This window comes from Anthonomus grandis, chromosome 12, assembly GCF_022605725.1.
Source record: "Anthonomus grandis grandis chromosome 12, icAntGran1.3, whole genome shotgun sequence".
NCBI classification, from domain to species: domain Eukaryota; kingdom Metazoa; phylum Arthropoda; class Insecta; order Coleoptera; family Curculionidae; genus Anthonomus; species Anthonomus grandis.
Window position 1 is genome coordinate 16,017,349 of NC_065557.1, and position 17,847 is coordinate 16,035,195.

Here is a 17,847-nt window from a genome sequence, read left to right on the forward strand (position 1 = left end):
CAAATATTACTTTTTTGCTAAAGACACGTTTTTTGTAATATTTTACATTAAATACTAAAAATGTGGGTAACTTAAGTTAATTATAGAACTATAGGGTTTTAGTTATTTTGTGTTACTTCGTTGTGCAAAAAGTACAGGGTGCTCTTTGGCGTTAATTTTTTCTAAGGTTTACTTTAAAAATAATTTTGTAAAGCTAACAATAACTAAATGGAATCACACCTAAAAATATACAGTATTATTTTTTGTATTTATTTAACAAATTTAAATCAAATAACACTGCGTTATGCATGACAAAGGTTGAATAGCAGTATATGTCTCTTACCCAATACAACTCTAAATTTTTAGGATTTTATTTTCTTTTTAGGTCATAGATATAGCCAGGACTGCCCCCATGACGCTGCTGAATGGATAATTCAAATAAACCTGGCGCCCAACGTGGGATAGAAGTATTACCTCAACATGCCTATTTTAGGCGTTGTTTTATCTTTAATAAAAGAAAATTCCCTGTTATTCATAGTTAATGAGTTTGTTCATTAAATAAAAACAATTCGTATTTATATTTATTGATATTAAATGTTTGAAAATTATCAGATATGAAATTATATAGTGTGGTTGCATTATTTGGATCTATAAAATGAATAAGGAATTTATTTTTAAGAGTATTCGATCTGTTAATAGCATTGAGAACCTTATACACAACATTTAAGATATGTAATTTTCTGCGCTTTTCCGTATTGAGCCAGTTAAACTCTACAAATTTATGAGTAACATGGTCATACTTCTTGATTTCATACATTAATCGACTGCATGCATTCTGTACCCTCTGTATTTTCTGTTGAGTTGTCGAAACAGTGGGTTGCCAAGGCAGTTGTGCATATAGGTCTCCTGATGGACCCGTCATGCCTCACCGGGGGTTACCAGAGCCCAACGGCCTTAGAGAAACCGATAAGGCTCTCTGGTCTGAAGGACCTCAAGTCACTCGGTACACTGAAAGTGTTACCCAAGTATTTGAACCTAGCGCGCGTGAGTGCTGGGCATTCCCCGACTACATGGTCAACGGTTTCATCCTCCTTACAGTACCATCGGCATTCCGGGTTGTCCGCAATACCGATGGTATGGAGATGGGTTCTTAAGTGCCAGTGACCGGTTAAAAGACCTGTCACTAGCCGAATTTTGCCTCTTTTTAGGCGTAGTAGATTTTTGGTGAGACAGGCAGAGGGCCCACCTATGTGCGCTTTGGCCTGTCTCATACCAGTCCATCTTCGGTGGGTCCACTTGTCCAGCAGACCCTTCATTGACGCGACCGCAACGCATTTGGCGATACCAACTATGGGTTCCGGCCCCATCGGCACATTCGCGGATCATAGTCTGGCAAGAGAGTCCGCTTCCTCATTACCTGCATGGCCTGCGTGGCCAGGTATCCAGACGAGTTGGACCCTGCAGCCAACCTGTACCAGTTTTTTCAGGACTTTTATGCAAATTCTGTCCGCATTTTAATACAGCGAATACTTCGGCCTGGAAGACAGTGGCATGCTCCCCCAGCGAGTATGCCCTACTGGTATGTGGGATCCTACCACAAAGCCCTAATCCAGCTCTGTTATTCATTCTGGAGCCATCTGTGTACCAGATGGTTCCCCTATTTAGTAATTCAGGTCTGTTTAAATGCTGCCACTCCTCTCTGCCTGCAATATGCGTCACGAATCCCTCGCAGTCCACAGTCACTGGAGCCATGCAGTCAGTGCCCATCAGAAGGAGAGGACATTCCTGTATGGCCCGTGACCAAATTTTTGCGTGACCGGTCTCGCCAGCACGTAGTTCGCCGAGGACGTATAGCCTGTACGTAGTCCTAATTGCCTCGAATTGCACAACGAGGTCCAAAGGCGGAAGGCTCAGCAGAGTCTCAAGCGCTCTAGTTGGCGCCGTCCGCATGGAACCCGTTATGCTGAGGTATTTTCTGTTTATTAAGAGCTGTAAGACATGGAGCATATATAAAGTCGCCATACTTAAATGTAGGAGCACTAATGAACCACAAATAATTTTTTTAACTAAAAATATCCCAATTGTTATATAATAGTTGTAGTGCAAAAAAGCTTTTCCCTGTTACATTCAAAACGTGTGCAGTAAAAGTAAGATCTTCGCCCATGGTTACTCCAAGATTTGTTGCACTCTATACAAATTTTAATGTAAAATCATTTATTTTTAGTTTCAAGTAATTTTTTTAGTAGAGTTTCTTTTGATTTTACTTTCAATATATCATAGTTTAGTTTTGCCAGAATTTAAGTTTATGTCATATTGAGCTAATAACTCTTCAATTATTTGAAGATAAGCCTATCTTATATCGACTAGCCTTTGCGATTGATTTGTTATAATAAAAAAAAAACATAAATTTGTGTGTCATCAATAAGCAAGAAGAATATAAATAGTATAAATAATAAAAAAGGGGGAAAAATGGCTCCTGGTGCCACATCCGATAGAATATTCAACATATAGGTGGTTTGTTATAAACAAATTTTGCGACAGATTATTTCAAAATAAATTTACTAATTAAATAGAATCCCTGCTAAACCATAATATTTCAGCTTAGATAATAGAAGACAATTATCCATAGAGTTCAAAGGCTTTGCAGAATTCTGTAAATGTAAGTAATTTTTAAAAAATTAAGGAATGGTTAATGTGAACATCTTATCTTAAATAGAAACTTCTTCTCACGTTACCCAATATCTGGGGCGTGACCGTTGTTTGCCTTATATCTAATTTAAGTAGCTAAGCGAGAAGTTTAGTTTTCTAGAAAAGACTTTGACATAGACTTCAGAGCAGGGAATCGTATCGCCTATTTTATTTATTCTCAGCCACTTTATTCACCAAATTAAAGCGCACAAATAAAAATTCACCAATATAAAAGTGTGCGTGAAAACAAATTAAAATTATTAAGGGATAAAAAAACTCAAAGTATTTTGTAGTGGCTATGTATTCAGAAAGAAAATTAATCACTTTCTCTTCTTTTTTTCTCATTCTCTTCTTATCAGCAAATTCACTCTTATGTAATTTAATGTTTTTTTCTAAAGAGCAATGATAGCCAACTTTAGTTGAAAGATGAAAGATTTAGACGAAATATTCATTATTCACTTATAGAGAAAACATTTATCGGTCCTAAGTAACTTATATCCATATCAAAAAAATTTGCCATATAATTATTATAATTATAATATTATAATCCTTAAGATGAGTTATATTCAATGTAATTCTCGCCTCCTTATCTACCGAATTGGAAGTACTTTATAAGTACCATCTAATCATCATGGAAATGACTTGAAAATGTTGTTAAAACTATGTGACTTGCGAGTTGGACAGATCAAGATATTTTTTATTATAATTTAATTAACGACAATATTTAAGAGCAAAATAATTTCCTATATTCAACAAGTTTTGTTTACATTTCAGGAACTTTCTCAGTATCAGGATAAATAACAATATTTTTTTTTAAATACTTATTTCATTAAAGTCCGCTGGCGCGGCGTATATAATACTAACATTGAAATATCAACATAAAATTCACACTAAAGACGCGAAATCAATATTATGTGGAATAACTAATTCATGTAATCAAATAATTTTGTTCCTTTTATTATCGTGTTGATTTCAATATTAAAAAAGTCATGAAAATATTTGTCTTGTGAATAAGAATATGTGTTTGTGATCTTACAATGTCATAAATATTACTGATATTAGTTTTTCCTCGCAAATATATTACCTTCCTAATAACAACGTTAAACTTTACGCACGTCCCTTTTTAACAAAACTACTTAAGTCCTTCCATCTAATTTTTCATATTAAATTGCATCATTTTTATGAGCGAAATGGGAGGAAGCTACATTATCCTGTTTGGCTATTTCCCCTATTTTAAGCATAATTCCGCAATTTACTGACGTCTTTATAAAAGGGACATTTTAACCCAATTTGAAAAACGGCACTCTTTATGCGGGGTGAAGTAGTGTACGATGCACTTGGAAAGAGAGCGGATCGAGCTTTATTCCAGTTAATATCTTATATGGGACCATTTTGAACCTCGGTAAAAGGCTATTAAAGCAAATGAGGTTTCGTTTTCAGGATAGTATTTGAATAGCCAAATAAATGTTTGCAGCAAAGTTTAAAATTTTGATCGACGTGACTAAGGAAGGAAACTCAAGATAAAGGGGATTAAATTTTTTACCGATAAAAATTGTTTTTAATGGAAAATTTATTATTTGAATAAAGGACATCTCCAGGATAACTTAACACTATGTATGTTTGTGAAGTAAATGAAAATTTGGTTGGACAAATGAATAGGACTCAGCAACACTATTAATGGTCAACTAATAGTATATTTTTTAAAAAGATGTTAATAGCATAATTACCCAACTGAAATTTAATAAAAGCTAATCACCAGACGGCCTTCAATTAGAATTTCTTGAAGAAATATCTGATAAAATGCAAAATGGCTGTGATATTTTTATGTAAATTTATTATTATATGTATGTAAATTCCCTACGATTTTAAAAAGTGAACTTCCCTCTTTGCGTCTTCGTTAACTTAGCGAAGGCGTTTGATATGATCTCTCATAAAACAGTCTTAACAAAATTAAACTATATTGGCACATTGGTATTAGAAGTAACGTACGCAAAATGTGATCGGAAAGTTTTAAAAAGTATCAGATAATATGGAAAATATGCTTTGTTATTTAATAAACATGAGTTTTTCACTTGGTTAATTCTCTAATATTTTAAAACTGGACCCATCTCTTTACATCTGCGTTGATTTAGCAAAGGCATTTAATACGGTCTATCATAAAACAGCCTTTAGGAAAATAAGCCACATCGGCATGATGTTATTAGGGGTAGCGTGAACCAACCTGTGAACAGCTTAATGGCGTGTATTATGCGTTGGCTCATTTTCAAATAATCTATGGTATTGTAGGTTGGGGAACTGTAAGGCAAAATTACTTAAGAAACCTTGCAGTAATTCAAACATAGGTTTTAAAATGTATTTTATTTTGTCATACTGTACAAGGAAGCAAAGATTTTTGATATAAGGCGTTTCCTTAACAAAAAAAAAGGCACAAATCCAAAATGATCATTTAGATGTAATTTGAAGCTGTGGCTATTCCAAATAAGCAGATAAGATATTTATGTGTTTTTCTACAAACCATCTATATAAGGATTAAAGTAAGTATAGCTTTAGGTAATAGAAATGAGGTTTAAAGTATTATTTTGTAAAAAAAATTTAACTTTTATACTCCTAAATAGAAACTTATATTTAATTCGACTACTACAACACTCACAATTTTTTATTGCTTCAGTGTCTTAATTATTTTTTTTATTGATATTGAATTTGTATTTTGTAGCACTTATGTATTTTTATTATAAAGGTTATTTATTTATACAAAATGACTAAAATGAGCTTGTAAAATAATTCAGACAAAAAACTCAGGTGATATATAGAATTAGAAAATAGCAGTTTTGTTTTTATATTTATTGTTGAGAAAAAAACGACTTTCGCCTTTAATTTTTGTTGCTCAAAGTCTGCTCAGTTATCGAAAGTATAGAAATTGATTTTCCAATTGGAAGGTATTACAAAAATAAGCGAAGATATTGTATAGTTCTTATGGTGAAATATTGAGGTCTTGTTATTGTCTTACTTACTTAAAACTCGATATTCCAACTTGTAATGATCATCATTAACTATTTACATAAATATTAATTTCGTCTCATTTGATTTGAGGCATACATTTTAAAGAAAAATATATTCTTTCTAGCCTTCTTTTAGTATTTTTTAAATTTACTAATTATTTTAATATTTAAAATATTGTGTTAGAGAAAGGCAGTTTATTGTATAGTATAAGATCTTCAGAAAAATTTAAATAAAGTTTATAGTTAAGTAATACATGGTTATGTTTTAAGGGTAATAAAAAATTAAATAAAATTATTAGGGTAATGTGTATTTGAAAAAAAATTAATAATAATAGCGATAAAACGTATCAATATATGTTTAAATGAACATGAAAAATAAAAATAAAATATTTTTGAAAAGTTGAGTTTAAACTATTTTTTGTGTGACTTCGAAGCCAATTCTTAAAATTTAATACCAACTTTATTGGGCAATAAAATCAGCAACTTTAAACCCAAACCTCTCAACTCTGAACGATCTCGTATCTTTTACACGAAGATAGATTTTTTTGTTGCCCTAAATAAAGTTCATATTTTAAAGATTTTTTCTCGAAAACAACGCAAGATACGAAGGCATGGATATAAAAGTTTTATTTTATTTAAATGATTAATCCTAAAAAAATTAATGTTTTAAAAAAAGTTAAGGGACTTATTTTTTGCCAAGAATGTTGGTTAAGCTGTTTTCCAAGCCAACTCAATAATTATGCGAACTTTTTTTAATATTACGTCCTTAATGCGCATTTAACTTTCTTTAATTAGAACAGTCGCTAATGACAGAGTAAAGATAAGGAGAAACTTAAAGAAACTGCACAGATATAGAAACATGCTTAATAGTAAAAGATATATAGATCAAAATATGAATTTTATACAGGGTGATTTTCAACCTATGCGCATAAACTTGTGAAATGATATTTAAATAAAAAACGTGTATTTTTTAACGTGTTTGATTTAAACTAATTTAAAGCAACTGTTCGAAGTTGTTTCCATTATTTTCGATATAGACTTACGCTCGTCGAATCCATGAAGACGTACATGCACGGGCCAAACCAGGCTGTAGGCGAATTGCGTCACTGGCAGCGTTTATGCGATGTCGTAGCTCTTGCTCAGTATCAACTTCGTTTACATATACCATTGTTTTCATATGACCCCACAAATAAAAGTCTAATGGATTAAGGTCAGGCGAGCGAGGGGGCCAGCCAACTGGACCATCACGGCCTATCCATCGTCCGGGAAACACACGATCTAAATGTTATCGCACTGGTCGTGAAAAATGTGGTGGAGCACCATCATGAAGAAACTACATGTTCTGCCTAACGTTGAGATTCACATTTTCAAGGAGCACTGGTAAATTGTTGGGCAAAAATTCTACATACCGAGCACCAGTCAAACCATTTTCCAGAATAAAAGGTCCGATGAGCATCCCGTTCAGAATTCCAGCCCATACATTTACAGAAAAACGTTATTGAAAGTATGTTTTCCGTGTAATATGCGGATTTTCCAAAGCCCAGTAATGAGTGTTATGAAAGTTTAAAATTCCATTGCACGTAAAATTTGCCTCATCCGTAACTAAAATGTTCATTGTAAAGTTTGGGCTTAACTGCTGGTGATGTAACAACCACTCACAAAAGTGTACTCGAAGCGGCAAATCTCTTGGAAGTAGGGCTTGTACCCTCTGCACATGAAACGGGTACAGCAACTCGTGCCTTAAAATTTGCCAACTTGTAGATTGCGATATTTCAAATCGCGCTGCAATTGTCCTAGTGCTAATTCCAGGTTGTTCTTCAATAACTTCTAAAATATCCTCCTCCAGATTTAGAATGTACCTAGGTCTAATAGCTCCTCCATCTTGTCCAAGCCGCGGCCGAAAATTGCCAGTTTCTCTCCCCGCTAAATAACACGTAGGAAAGGCCCACGTCTCGGGTGATATCTTTGGGGAAATCTTTGGGCATACAGATCAGCTGCTGCCACTGCATTCTGATGCGTTTCTCCGTAAACCAAAACCATGTCGACAAGTTTTTCGTTTGTAAAAATGTGCGCCATTACATTTGACGTTTTTATTTTGTTCGTGTGAAAATAACGATCGAAAACGATCACAGCCACCAACAAACTAAGTACTGCTAAAGATTCCAAACAACAAATTTGACTTTGAAACATTATGACTTGTTTACTATCAGTTATTAATAAACAAAATAAGTTCGTCTGATACACGTTCTGTTGACATTTGTTTAACTTTATTTCGGAAACCAAAAATATTTTACTACATTTTTTTCTCATTATTACTCATTATTGATCTTCATCTACCATTTCCCAAGTTTATGCGCATAGGTTGAAAATCACCCTGTATACTCAGTATAAACGTATATATAAATATTTTTAATTTTAGTTAAACATTTAAAGGAAAGTGTTTTGTAATAATAAAAACCTTTACATCAATAGGAGAATAACATTCTTAATTAGAACTAAATGAAACTGAGAAAAATCAGAACGAGAATGACAGAAGAAGAATGAGAGTTACATTGATCATTTCTAACGGATTACATTAAACTATTAACAATGTTACTTTTTTTTCTTCCTCTTTTTTTTGCTTTACTTTATATTCTTCTTGTTGTGTTAAATTAGTAACTTATATTACACTATCAAGAATCTAAAATTTTTATATTCTTTATGTTTAGTTATATTAATGTATGTGTATTCAAATTAAATTATTTATGTTTATATTTAAAATCCCGTATTTCTTTTCTTCTGATAATATAAGAGCTTTAGGTTTATTAGAAATCACAATTTTTCGCAAGTATTCAAGAAATACTGATTATTAAGACTAGAATTATTAGTACTAAGTTTTATTATTAAAGTAAATATTGTAAAAAAATTAAATCGCAAAAGGAAGCAGAACCAGAAAATTATTTAGTTTCTTTCACCCACTGTAAAGTAATATATTATATTTAAAGTTATATAAGGCGGAAATGTTTTTACCCAAGCATAACGTACTATCTAAAATTTTGTGTTTCAAGTGTTATTACGTTTATGAAAAATTACTCCTATATTATAAGTATTTATATTTCTTAAAATGTGCGGCAGTTTACTGGGTAATAAAATCCGCAACTTTGCACTCAAGCTTCTTAACTTTTACTGACCCCATATCTCTTATGGTTATCGATATTCCCATATTTTGGCTTATATTTATAACTTTCTGTAAGTTTAGTAAACGAATTGGAGTTAAAATATCTATACAGGATATTCCCTAGTTTTGGGTGAAAAAGTAGCAGAAAAAAATTTAGATATTCTGCGTGCATTTTATGCTAATAATATTGTCTAAATAAGCAAACGAGCCACCCGACTCAATATTTCATATAACTACAATATCATTTGTTACTAAAAAAATCGAGGGACGAAATATTTAAATTTATAGAGTCACTTGGCTCCACCTTAAATTTCTATAGTTGGCAACTAATATATGTCACAAGTAGTTCGAAGTTTGTGTTATGATCAATATGTTTATATAAACTTTTTCCAAAAACTTAGCTCTTTTTCATAAAAATCAAAATTTTAATCATCAAAAATTTCCATAGCTGGCGCTACTAGAAGTTAAATTTAATTATTATCACAAAACTTTTTCTTCTGTTTCTAAAACGCTGGGCTCTTTTCAGAACATTCATTATTTCCATCTTCTTTAGTAGCCACTCAGTGACTGGTACGTTTGATGAATATATGCTAAATTATGTTTGTTCTGGGCAAAAATATCTTTCACTGTAAGTTGCTATGTTTCACTAACAAAAATCGTATATTTTTCTATTTTTTACGTTAGGTTATATTTAATGTATTCCTCCAACGAATTAAGTTTTAATGGTTATTATCTTTTTACTTGAAGACTGTTCACGATATTTCATTACCACTTTAAATAAAATATTTTATTTAATTCTTTTAACATAGATATTTCCTGATATTTTGAAAATTGTTTAAGTTTATTCTATTCTAAAGAGTGGTGAAATATCTGACTCAAATTAAGCCACTTATTTTAAATGTTCAGTAGGGATTTGTGCCTTACTGCACTTTTTACCTTAGTCCTGTTGAAGGTAATTAAATGTCTCTAACAAACCTGAAATAAATATAAAATTAGTTTATATAGGTGTATTTATAAGTAAAAATAAGAATATTTTAAAATTTATTAGGGTATTTAAATTAACCATATAAAAATAAATACAATAACAATAGCAGCTTTTTCCTTTTCTTTTGAGTATTAATGAAATATTTACATTTATCTTTTTTTTTTAAACTGACTGTTAAAGTTTTAGTCCAGTGAAGAAACTATATTTAACTAAAACTATTTTTCAGTTAATAGCAATTTGTATTCCTTATAAACTTATAAATTTCCGATGTGGTGATTATGAATAAATCGCAATAAATGTACTAATATTTTTTTTGTTTGTTCGTTCTCAAAAGCATATCATTTAGTTTAAAAAGACATAAATTGGCTACTTTATTAAAATATTTTAATTTAAATGTCTACATACGTGTTTCATAATCATAGAAATCATGAATTTGTTTAGGATTTTCAGTTGTTCCTAGTATAATGGAGTAGCAAAATAATTTTTTAACTACCAAAGATTCTTTTTTTTAAATATTTTACTCACTTTAGGGATAAATAAAATTACATAATTTTATAATAGCAAAAATATGAAAAAAATATCTTTAAAGGTATAGAGGGCCGAAAAAATATGCAATCGAGCATAACATAGTAGATCTAAATTTTTAAATGCCATTTCAAAACCCTTATCAAGAATTACTTCTACCCTATAAAAAAGGTAACGTAAGCCTTGTGATATATTGAGTTTTCCTTATAGGCATTTTAAAAAAGCATAATTTTTTTTTGTTGGGTAAATGAATATTGCGGTCTAACGAAAGTGTCAGTGATTTTTTTTCCTGATAGCACGTTAATGATATCTAATTGAATTATTGTTACTATGACAAAATTGAAAAATGGCGGCAAATTCCACCTCTGAGCAAATACGATTCTACAGAGTTTTTTTTATCGTTTGGACACCTTATAGATAGTAGTATAACAGATATCTCATTTGCCAAATGTTATTCCGATTTAGGTAGGTAAACTTTAAAAATAAAATATATATAATTACAAAAATTAAGCCAATCAACAACAATAGTCCGACCTCAAAATACAAGTTAAGTTTGTTAATGTATTGTTATTTCATTACTACAGAAATCTGCTTGCAACGGTTATGCAAAAGCAGAAATCTATGGTCATTTATATGCAAGCGGATAGAATAAAACCGGATAGTCAGAGTGGCGTGACAATTACCAAACTGACCCTGTGATAATTAACGAAGTTCGGTTAAAGTTTAGACACCAGCTTAGAACGGAGTTTCGTTTGATAGATACCTTTAGCTGCTAGTTATAAAGTATGTGCACTAGTGTGGCAGAATGGAGCATCATTTATAAGGACATTTTACGGAAAGTTTGGATTTCTGGATAGGATTTGAGATCCGAATGCGCCAAATTATTAAATATATTTTAATTGCATAACTTAAGAGAATATTAATCACTTTTTTATATTTATTGCACATTTTATATTTTTTCTCTATTATTAAAATTAGGGATTAGGGATTATCATAATATCATAAATTTGTAAGTTTTTCTTAAATTTAATACTTTTTTAGAAATATGTTAATTCCCTTGTTTTGCCTACAAATTTAAAACATACAAAACGAAAACCAACTGTATAACAAATATTAAGTTTCCAGGTAGATTTATATCTTAGTTCCTTTTTGAACTTGCTTCAGCTTGGTGGCACACATATAGTCCAGACACATGACGCATACACAAACAAAGGTCTACCCAATGCAATAGATGGATAAGTGAAAGCTCTGTTAAACTGCTTATACAACATTTTAAGATTCTTTGGTGGTAACTTCCAAAATATGCATTTCAAATAACAATAATCGATACACCAAGCTTCTTAGAAATAAACATATTGACCGAATTGGTATTAGCAAGTTCATATGCAAATAGTGTTACAATTTTCCTTTTAGAAAAATAGATTAAGATTCATTACCGTTTTCTTTACACCATCCCTCTAGTCCCGATTGTCCGACTGCAAGCTAATACAGTCAATAAAAGAAAATAGCTGCGAAGCCCTTTAGCATACATATATAGATGCCATTTATAAAAAGAATTAATATCAACGATCCGAAGTGGAATACTTAAGGTACACCAGATACAGGTACCTGTACCTCATAGAATCATAAGTTTTATAATTTTGATCCTTTCCGACAGATAGCTGCCAATCTGCCTACGCAACTGTTGCCTATTTCAGCCAACTCCAGTTTGTATCCCAAAATCTTCTGGGTCACTCTGTTAAACGCCTTGGTAAAGTCAGTATAGATGGTGTGCTCCCTTCCTACTATTCAAATGATATGATTTGTTATCTAAAAGATAATAGAAGAGAAGCACAACCACTTTTGTTTTAAAAGTTTTTTTTCTAAAACTTACGGCATTCGCGGCATTCGGGTGTGGTATAGGTAAAAATATGAAAAATATTCCTATAGAGACATTAAATTATTTGGTTTTTAGCATAAATATAGAAACCATTTTCTCTTCAAATTTCAACTCATTAACATACTCATTTATTTATCCGAGAAACAGAGAAATCGACTTTATTAAATATGCAAAGATTTTGAGACCCTTCTGCTGATTTACGTATTCTTGTTTATACGTATTCTCCGTAGGGTTTATAAGCTTCACTCTGTTTGTGTCGACATAAAAGCAACTTGGGTCGATAAGGGGTTTTGCAATATTCCGAAAGTGTAACTGCGATCTTGAGGGATCTTTGTAAATATCTATTCCAGTTCTTGGCCTACGGCAGTTTCCTTCTCATTGCGTATTCATGTTGTAATTTGGTGGTCCATAATCCCAGCTATTGCCTCATATTTCTTATAAAAGCATGCTATGCAGGTTATTTTTTTGTTAAATAGATGAGTAAGCTTTAAAGGCTTTGCTTGAAAGAAAAGGAGGAAAAATATTTTATAAGAATTAGTTTAAAATATTATATTTTACCTTGAAACATCGGGTTTACCTTTAATTATAGACTGGACATAGTGAAAGCTTTAAACTTAATTAAAACTAAACCAGTTTGCATGAAATATAATTAAATATCTAAGGTTTTAACTACAGATTTTAAACGCGTTTACTAATTTTAATGAAACTCTTCACACTAACGATAAATCAGCTGGAGCTGATGGAATATCATCAAAATTACTACTCCTTTTGCCTGACTCAGCATTGAATGCCTTAGCTTCTGCCATAAACAATTCCTTTCATAATGGCATCTTTCCAGCATGTTTGAAAGAGAAAGTGTTTATCCCTCTTTATAAGGATGGAGATTTGAGTGAGCCTTGTAATTTCCGTCCAATTTCTATATTATCTACCCTCTCCAAGATAGTTGAAAAACTTGCAAAAATTAGAATTTTGTCTTTTTTGCAACATAATTGCATTTTATCTGCAAATCAGTTTGAATTTCAAACGGTAAAAAGGACTCATGACGTTGTTTTCGGCTTTTTGGAGAGTGTCTATGTGTCCTTAAATTCTGGAGAGTCCGCGTCGGCAGTGTTCTGCGATTTATTCAAGGCATTTGATTATCTAGATCATGGAATACTGCTGTCTAAGCTCAATAATTATGGCTTTAGAGGTGTGGCATTGCAATGGCTGGAATCCTATCTGTCTAATCGTATCCAAAGAGTTAGAGTACCTAGATGTTTATCCGATTTCAGATCCCTTAAAACTAGAGTACCTCGGGGTTCAGTGTTAGGACCACTATTATTTTTGCTCTATGTAAATGATTTGGGTTCATTAAAACTGCAGGGCAAAATGGTTCAGTTTGCTGATGATACTACCATTTTATGGAATCATAGAGATTCTGATAATGTTAGAGCCCAGATTTATAAGGATCTTAAGATTTTATCGGAGTGGTGTGCTGCAAACAGGCTTGTATTTAATGTGGCAAAACCTTTATTATGGGATTTAAGTGTGACGTTCAGGGCCTTATGTTTAGTGAAAACTCCCCCTTGCAATGCAAATAAAGCTGTAAGTTCCTTGGTATTACCATTGATGGTCGCCTTCGCTTCGAAGATCATATCCTAAATCTTGCGTCAAAATTATCCTCTGGATGCTTTGCAGTAAGAATGGCGAGGCATGAGCTGGGAGGGGTAGTTGCACGTTCAGTGTACTTTTCTCTTATTAAGTCCCATCTTCGTTATCGATTGCCTTTTTGGGGTTTAGGCAACAAGGGATTATTAAACATAATTTTTGTGGTTTAAAAAAAGGCAGTTAGATACCTATGTTCCGCTAGGTTAAGAGATTCTTGTAAACCTCTCTTTATATCTCAAAAAATCCTAACTCTTTTTTGTCTTTTTATCTTAGAAACAGCTACTCTTATTCATAAATGTCCTAAACCTCCCTCTAACACTAGTCATATGACTCGCCAGGTTAACGATTTTTCCTTACTAATCCCTACATCCTCCCTCACCAAGAACTCACTTATATATCTTAGCAAAAAAATTTACAACCATATTCCTCTATGTATCAGACAAATGTTATAAGTTAAGAAATTAAAACCCCTTTAGTATCCAGGGCATATTATAGCCTTGACGATTTTTTTAATGATACCTTTTGACCTGTGCTCTGACATGATTTTAGTGTTTTAGTTTTGTTTCCTATTAAATATTTTAATTTACTTCCTCTAAATTCTGTTTTATTGACAGCTTTACTTATTTTTTAATCAAATTTATCAAAAAGATGCTTTTTTTTTAATTTTTTTAGTCTGTTTTGTTATAATTAATTTTGGTAATGTGTGTAAATTTTATGGTAAAATGTTTTAGATGTTATGTTTGTTTGAAATTTGAAATTTAAAGTGAATTTGGAATTTTTTAGTTTTTAAGATGCTTGTACACAAGATTTTGTTTTATCTTACGTAATATAGCACATTTTCATTCTTTCTTTCTTTCAATATTCTCCAATTATTTCAGCATTTTTTTTACTAAAATATTTCCTTTGATTCATCAGACGCTTGTTAATTTTTTTTTCTTAACAAATCATGCAATTAATATTGTATTAATACAATCAATGCTGTTAATACTGTAACAAATTTGCCTAGAAATATATGTCTAGTTTGAGGCTTAATTTTCCACTTAATAGGAGAGTGTTTGCAAATTTTAGAAGAAGTGTTATTAGATAAAAAATAGCTTTAAGCATATTTTAGAAAATATTATTTGTTGTGTGGTTTAAATTTTTAAAACGGGTTCGCTGTAAAAAATTATATGAAATTCTTAAAATTTACTTATAATAGCCATGGTCTAAATACAGCTTAACTGATTGGTTTACCTAGAGGAAAATTAAACAGATTAATTATTATGAACTACAATTTCTCAAAGCGCTTTTGTCATGAAACGTTTAAAAATTAAGTTTATAATGCATCTATATTTATTGAAGTATTATAAGGTTTCCTAAATATCAAGCCTTTTTTTTAATCAAAATATTAATTAAATGATAATTAGTGATAATAAATGATAACTGACTTTTGCTTAGAATGGCCAAAGATTTTTTGTTCGAAATAAATAAAATCCTGTGTTTTTTCTGCTTTTATAACCTTACAAAAATATTATTTTAAAGAAGGAAAGTATAAAATATAAAAATTATGTTTCAAACGAGACTAATTAATTTCATCTTATTCTTGCGTGATAAATTGCAAAGAATCAAGTAAGCTTTATATTACATTTTATGAAAAAATTATTTCTAAATTATAAATCTATACCAAAGTCACACAATTAAATAAGTAAATAACTTATTTCTAGTAACTTAAATAATATAATTAATTCACATACAAAAATACGAACTCATTATAGTTAGTGATATCTTGGTGAAACAAATTTTTTATTTTCTTACAAGAAAAACAAATTTTCTTATTGGTTTACATAGCCGCTCTAAGAAAACTTTTAGTTTAAATGTGTTTATCATTTATCTTAAATATTTGGTGGCTTAAAAACTTAAAGACACTCCCACTTTTTTTAGATTTTAATTTAAGCAAATATTTATTAATATGAATAAAGTAAAGTTTTTCATACTGACTTATATTTTTCATATACTGGCAGATATATTGTAAATAAAAAAATACAATTTAAATAAACTTTATTTTTTAAAAAACCCTAAATACAAAATGGATAAAACATAAAATCCAAATTATTAAAAATTGCTAAAACAACAATAAAAACTTACCGAATCCTGTAAAACAGTTCTACTCTTCAGCACCAATAAAATCGTTGACGGTCGGTCTATAGACTTTCGGAAATTACAAAAGCTCTAGTCGATCCAGAGTCTCTAGTCCCACGCCGAAAGAATAACCGCGAGAAACTGACGATGGAGAGAAGATTTTCCTGCCAGGGCCATTCTGGACCACGTCGTTTCGTCGGGTTAAAACGCGCTAGCGCAGAGAATTTTCGTGTCACTGTGTTATCATTTTCCATCTGAACCTAATATCTTCTGATATACATCAGTGTCTCCGTTTGTGCTGACAAAAGGGTGGATAAAAGAAGGCCAGTCAAGGACGACTGTAACATAGAGGAAGATAGGTCTTTATTTAAACAACTTATTGACAGACCAAATATAGGATATTTCATATTTAAAATATATACATAAAAAAATGTAGTATTTGTATACGTTATTGTATATATTCTCTTTATTTCAAATTTTGATAAATATGTGCCTTGAATTTGTTTTAATGTAGTTTTGTTAGTATATTTTAATTGGTAAGTTTTAATTATTAAATTTTTTTAAAATATCTATAAGCTGGTTTTCTTTTTAACATAAATCAAAATATTTATGACCTTTTTATTGATCTTTAATATGCATCCGTGTAGTCAACCTTATTCTTCGAAAGAATGAAATAGAATGTCATTTTTTCGATCTTAAATGAGATTCCGCATACTAATAATTGAAGAAACAAAACTCTTTAGACTAGCGTATCAAAGAGAGCTGTTATAAATTTAGTAAAAAATAATTTGATTTAACCTGCTCTGATACACCCAATCCAATGTTCATGTGCTAAATTATATACAGAAATTAAATGGGTGGTAGAAAAAGAAGAATTGAATCAATAGCAACATTAAATTATCGAGAAAGATCACCTACTTTTTTCTGGGCTAGTTAAGCTACTAATAAAGCCTGCCGAGGAATATATTGGAGGTTCAGTTTAAATGCATAATCTAAATGGATGTAAAACGCTTTTTGATATTTAGGTTTGGATCATTAAGATTTATAAAGAATATACTATAATATTGTTAAATAATTTGGCGTATTAATAGTGTGTTATCAATTAGTTAAATGTTAAAGTCCAGACACTACTTTTAAAATACTGAAATTTTATTTTTTCATATTGTATATATTGAAATATAATTTTTTTAGGCTTTCCAATACGAAAAATTCTTAGCAATTGTAAAGGCTACTTAGTTTGCAATTTTATCTACTATTTATTTAAGTATAAAAAAGTTTTACTAAAATGATACATTGTTGGAACTTTTTTATAATTTCTGTAAAAAAGTTTCTCAGAAGTCGATAAAGAAAATCTTATCTCCTGGATAGATAAAAAAATTCATTACACCTTAAGTAAATTACTGTGTTTAAGAATTATTAGATTTTCAGTTCTTTGAGAATATTGTTAGTTTAAGTTTTTAAAAACAATTATTGTTGTTTTTAATGAACATCATGAAACAATTTTATACCCAAAGAATTAATTTTTTGACTTTTTAACGATCTCACAGACTCAATATATTAAAAAAATACAAAAACTATGAGTTTATTACCAATCTTAAAAAGCACAATAAAAAACTAAAACTAAAAAAAAATATGAAATTTAAACCATGTATATTAATTTACACATTTTTTGATGTGAAAAATAACTAAGACAATGTGATCAATAGCATGAAAAACTTAATCAAAGGACTTAACAATGCCACATAAGGCTACAATTTTTATTACAATTATTCCAATTCTTTTTTTTACTTTAAAAACTGAAAAACTTATCTTCTGTTAATTTTTTTTAGATTATTTAATATTATTTTAAATTTATTAAATAATATTGTTT

At 30.6% G+C, this 17,847-nt stretch overlaps 1 protein-coding gene across 1 annotated transcript in view; it reads right to left on the bottom strand.

Annotated features, from left to right (window-relative positions):
* LOC126742764 (C3 and PZP-like alpha-2-macroglobulin domain-containing protein 8) overlaps positions 1-16,103 on the bottom strand; it is a 334,454-nt gene extending 318,351 nt beyond the window's left edge. The window contains exon 1 of the mRNA XM_050449553.1: positions 15,984-16,103. The gene's annotated coding sequence lies outside the window, so the exon portion shown is untranslated. The remainder of the gene's footprint in view (positions 1-15,983) is intronic.
* Positions 16,104-17,847: the final 1,744 nt, after the last annotated feature.